This window comes from Canis lupus, chromosome 22 (assembly GCF_011100685.1).
Source record: "Canis lupus familiaris isolate Mischka breed German Shepherd chromosome 22, alternate assembly UU_Cfam_GSD_1.0, whole genome shotgun sequence".
NCBI classification, from domain to species: domain Eukaryota; kingdom Metazoa; phylum Chordata; class Mammalia; order Carnivora; family Canidae; genus Canis; species Canis lupus.
Window position 1 is genome coordinate 60,872,386 of NC_049243.1, and position 6,018 is coordinate 60,878,403.

Below are 6,018 nucleotides of genomic sequence, written 5' to 3' on the forward strand. Positions count from 1 at the left end.
ATTGTGGAATGCACCCTGTCCCTGTTAGGAGACATCCGTCCGTCCGTCCATCCGTTGGTCTTCTCTGGCCGGGGGAGAACGGCAGGAGGTGGAGTGCTGCCCTGAACCTAACCCCAGAGGCCAGTTCGGCCAGTGTTCCTGGTTCTGGGGAAACCCTCCACGCTCAGCTGAGTTCACAGCATTTGGCTCTGGAAAGACGGTGTCCCCTCTGTCCGTGCTCTGACCTCCTTGGGACACTCTCACAGCGGTCCTCTCTTGGGCAGAGACTCAGGTCCACAGGTCAGGTGACTTTTCCTCACAGCACCTGCTGGATCGTAGGGAACAGGAGGAGCACCCAGCCCCGCACCAACCAACCCGTCGCCTCCCGTCTCTGCTGCTTCCTTCCCTCGGCAGCTGACTACCAGTCAAAGCCAAGAAGTCCCTGAATCCCCTCCTGTCTGGAATCTTCTTTGGGGCCAAACCTCATTTCCTACTTTCTGGCACCGTTTCTACACCTGCCCTCCACTTTTCTGGCACTCACACCTTGTGCCCCCAGATCCGTGGCGTCTGGCCCTGTTGGCATGGCTCTGCAGCTTCTAGCCCTCCCAGCAACCCTGGGACGCTCCGTGTCCCCCTCCTGATGGGCATCTGAGTCCAGCCTCACCCTCTGCCACACACTTCCTCACGACTGCCTTGTCATGGGCCTTGGCTCTGATGCCCCAGCTGGATACCCAGACACTGGGATGTGTACACTTGATGTGAGCCTGACGGCAGTGCCCTGACCAAAGGTATTTGGGGACCAGATGAAAGTGGACAGCAAGCGTTCTGTGTAGGGGCAAGCTATGTGTGTGTGGCCACCCCAGGAAGTGGGGGAGAGGAGAGAGGTGGAGGGGCCCCAGGTGGTGAGGACAGTCAGCAGCCAGAGGGCCTGGCGGTTAGGGCTGCTGGCCACCTGCCCAGGGTCTGCTTGAGTCCCCCACTTAGGGGCAGGAGGCAGCTGCACACCTGTGTCCTCCAAGTACCTGTCACCTCCACATGCCCGGGGTCTCTGAGTTCCCGGGCACCCTCACTGGCCGGTGTCCCTCCCCTCAAGGCTGGTGGGAACTGGCTCCCCACCAGCCTGCCATGGGCCTGCCTCCTGGTCCAGGCCCACTGGGGCTCAGGGGTCAACGTGCACAAAGCCTACGCTGCCTGCTCGTCAGCCCCCTGCCCTCCCCACAGACCCAGGAGGAACACCTGTGAGCCTCGGATAAGGAACCGGGTGGGTTCCCCACAAGATGCCCAGTCTCTGAATCTGAGCGCCCGCCTGCCCTCAGGGTGCTTCCATCAAACAGCAAACGCCCTTCCTGCCCCTGTAGGTGGGGCCTCGCCCTCATTGTCCCGAGGCCACAGGCCACAGCTGGACCTGCCCCAGAGCACCTGGCCTCTGGGTCACTGTGGGGGCCTTTCTCTTGAGGGCAAGCCACTGTCCCCAGGCCACAGTGCTACCCCCTCCACACTCTCGCACCCCCTGCTCCCTCTTGTTGGGCACGTGACCCCATCCAGGCTTTTCCCTTATACATGGAAGGGCCTTACTGGAATCTGTGTGGGGCTTGTGTTTAGCAAAAGCTGGGTATGGTGTTCCTGCTCTGGACCCTCCAGACTCAGGCGCCTCACCCACATTTTCCTTGGAGAACAGGTTCTGCACACCCTGCGGGAAGTCACCCTAGAGTTTTTCCTCCATGAAGTCCTTACAGAAGAAAAACAGGTTTTGGAAGTTGGCAGATCCACTGTGCAGCATGGTGAGAGCTGCAGGGAGCCCCAAATTATGGAAGGAGCAGGTGGCTTGCATGTGGCTTATAGAATCAGAGCACTGACATGTGCTGGTGTTTCTCCTTCTTCCAATACAGATTTTGAATGTCAGGTATTCTTCAGGTTCTGGGCATTGCAAGAAACTTACAAGTTGGTTTTGGAGACATTACTTCATAATGAGATAAAATGAATTTTTTTAAAAAAGATTTATTATTTATTTTAGAGCGAGAGGGACAGACAGAGAGAATGTGAGCTTGCATGCACAGGCAGGGGAAGAGGGGGCAGAGGGAGAGAGAATCTCAAGCACCCTCCCTGCTGAGTGCAGATCCCAGTGTGAGGCTCCATCTCATAACCCTGAGAACACGACCTGAGCTGAAATCATGAGTTGCTCACTTAACCCACTAAGCCACCCAGGTGCCCCTAAAGTGAACAATTTAAAAAAATATATTTTATTTTTTTGACACAGAGAGAGAGAGAGCATGAGTCAGGGGCAGGGCAGAGGGAGGAGCAGAGCCCCCACTGAGCAGGGACCTTGATGCAGGACTGGATCCCAGGACCCCGGGATCATGACTTGAGCTGAAGGCAGACACTTCAGTGACTGAGCCACCCAGGCACCCCTAAAATGACCATTTTTAAGAACAAATATTGTGACACAACATATTCTATGATAACCCTCAGAGGTACTGCAGGAGGGGGAGAAGGTGCTTCTCTCCGGGCAGGTGCATGAAGCACCCGCGCTCATCAGGAAGCCAAGAGTGAGATACAGGCTGCTCTGCTTCAACCTGCCGCAGTGGACAGATGGACAGACAAGTCCTTGGGGAGGGCAGGAGGACGCCAGCTCAAGACAGGCACCACACTCGGCACACACCCCCACCATTCTTTCTCCTGTTCTTCCTTTTCTAGTAGAAGCTCTACGTTTTAGTGTTGTTAGGGGGGTGCTAGGGCTGAGAACTACAGCCCAGGTGGCGTGGTTACAGGCGGTCATGTTCATGGGGTCCTGGAGCCAGATGTCCGAGGTCCAGGCAGGGCCTTGTCCTCCCCATGGCCACCCCATGCATGTGTACACCCTTGTCGCCTCTTCTCACTAGGACACCGATCATGTGGATCTGGGCTCAGCCTACTGACCTGTTTTACCCGGCTCACTTTTTCAGGCTGTGTCTCCAAATGCAGTCACACCAGAAATACCCCTACTGTTGAGAAGTGATGGCACCGTCAACTCTGAGCTGTCAGAGCAATAATATGAAGAAAGATGTCCCAGATTCATGGGAGGACAGTCGCACACCCAGAGAAACCTGCGTCACGTCCACCTAAAGTAGGGCTGACACACCTGTCCTTGTTCCGTAAGTGCGCGCATCCTGCGTTTCAGCTCACAGCCCGATCTGGATGCACAGGAAACACTGAGACCCAGATTTCAGTGAACAGATCGTGAGGGGACGCTTTCGCCCTGAGAATCTTCCTCGGAGAGCCTGTTGGGCAGGAAGAACACTGGTTTCTGTGCTTTCCCCTTGGAGCCTCGCTGACACCCCTCCCCCGCCCCGGGGCATGAGGTGCCATCGCCTTGGACGCAAAGCAGGTCCCGGGGCTTCAGGACAAGCACAGCGGAGACCGGGAGACGTGGGGAGGCCTGGGGAGGCCTGGGAGACGGCCTTGGAGGCAGGTCTCCACAATCGACGCTGTGTTCCCGCTGTGAGTTCGGACTCCAGATGGTCCCCCGGAACCCGGAGCTGGGTTGGTAGCGAGCAGCTGCGCCTACCCCAGGACTCTCGGGAGGCTCTCCTTGCAGAAGGAACAAGCGAGCCCGCAGAGGCAGAGCGCAGAAGGGCGTTTATTTTTAGAGGCTTGCTGGCATTTCCACTGGCCGCCCCAGGGCCCAGGGCAGACGCAGTCCCTTCACCCTGGCACATCCCCGTCCCGCGCGCTGATGTCCAGGCCAAGTGCCGACCCCTCCCGCTTTCAAAACGCTCTTCAGTTTTGGTGACAATGGGACAGGAAGGGCCCCTCGGAGCATGCTGACGGGACAATGGGTTCACCAAAGCCACGGTGAAGAGAAGCGTACAGAAGAGAGGGTGTCCGTGCACAGCCTGCTGGATGGGATTCCAGGGGCCTGCAACCGGGAGCGGAGTCCCCTCCTACAGTGAGTGGTTCTCAGAAAAGCTGGGGGGCAGAGGTACCAATCGGGTCATAGGCTGGGGAGCAGACACAAGTTGGGGAGGAAGGGCCCTAGGGCCGGAGCGGGTGGCCCTACAGTGGCCAGATGTGTTTGTGGGCGTTCACACAGGGAACTGGTGGTGTGAGCTACTGCGGCCCCCACCCTGCAGCCCTCGCTCACACAGCATCTGTGCGCATCTCATAGACCAGAGTGCGGGCTGAGGAGCAGGGTTGCGCCCAGGCGGGCAGAGCAGACCCACGACGGCGCGTCTGAGCACACCGGACTGGGGATGAGGCTCCAGTCGGTCAGCCCAGAAGTCCCAGGCCAGCGCCAGGGAGCTCCTGTCACCCACAGAGAGGGAGTACGGAGCCTGGACGGGCAGCTCTCCAATGACACCTGCCGGCCAGAGCACCCTCCTTCCCACTGTGACAGTACCTGCCGGGCTTGCCAGGCCGTGCTGGGTGCTGGGCGCTGAGTGCTGAGTGCTGAGCGCTGAGTGCTGGGCCTTCACTCGGTGTCTGTGACTCCCCACCCAGCTCAAGCAGCGAGTTCATTTCAGGGCGGGGCAAACGGAGCAGGTGTGTGCGCACACTCCCTTCTCCCCCTCCCAGGCACCCCCACAGGTGCACACACACACACACACGCACACGCACACGCACGCACGTCCCCCGAGGCCGTGTGGCCCGCCTGCCCGCTGACACTGCGGAGCTCTCTCCGGGAACCCCACGGAAGGCCGGCTTCGGGGAGGGCTGGGGAAGCCTGCGTGTCTGCCGCCAGCCACGGGAAAGGCCCCTCCGCGGGGGGCGCAGCTGAGAGTGTGGTCACCAAAGGGTGTGGCTTTGGGGTCCGGCCTCACCGGTGTGTCCAGCAAGTGCCTGAGCTGAAGCCGTGGTGTGGCCGGCCCCCCGCACAGCCTCGGCACGCCCGGAGCTCCCCCTCGCGGACAGAGCGGGAAGGTGCCGCTAGACCCCCTGGGCGACTCGCTCGAGTCCTCGCCCGAGTCCTCAGGGACACCAAGATCACCCACCTTGCCTGTGATAGGCAACATAGTTTATTTCTGTTTTCAAAATTATTTCCAGCTGAACAAAGTTAGTAAAAATTCAAAGGGAAGAACGCAACAGATAGAACAAATAGTAGTTTTTTCCTAAGAAACCCATTTTAGAGGGATTTGTGTACAAAAGAGGATAACACAGGGAGCATTGAGTCCAATAGCTGTGGATTGCTACATAATCACGTAATTACAAGATTGTAACTCAGATAAGGAGGTGATGTCGAGTCCGTAGGATCCTAACCACCGGTGGGCACAGTGGAGCACCTGAGCGCCCAGCGGGCACCTGAGACCTTCCCCTGGGAGCCCCGCAGGCAGGCAGGGTGTCAGCAGCAGAGGAAGCTGGCTGGCGTCCGCAGCCAGGCCACACATGGGGTGCACCCATCGGCTAAGGGGCTCATACGGACACCCTCTTGGATGATGCCCACAGCCCCACCCCCACCCCACCCCCAGCACGTACTCCCACACAGAAGGGCTCGCCGGCCTTCCTTGTGTGGACGCAGAGGCCGAGTCTGCCAGACGGGGTCGGGCACCTGCTTTCGTGGGGGTCCTCCGGCCGCATGGCCTCACTGCGATGGGAACGCATCAACTGAACACCGTCAAGTCCTCACAGAAAGTCATCCTCGACTGGGAGCCGCCCCAGGACAGGCAGGGGACCTGCGGCCGTGTTTGGTGAGCAGGGAGCACCGGCCCCCAGCCCAGCGGGTCGCAGACACCCCCACGCTGGCCAGGCCTCCAGGGGCACTGGGTGTGTGAACTGCATGAACTTGCCATCTGGAGGAGATTCTGATCCACCACTTGGACTCATACCACTCCGAACATTATCCGCGGACTTTCTGGTCTATTTAAAAATAGCAACACAACTCCACTGCTTATTTTAAAAAGGGAACACTCCGTGAATATAATATTTTTATCTCCTCTGTCATCACATTCTTTGCCAAACACAGCCTCAGATCCTCTGGAACAAAATATGAAGGAAGAGGACAGGCACACAGTCACCCTCAGCTCCTGCAAAGCCACCTGGGGTGTGAGCAGGCACTGCCACCCTGGC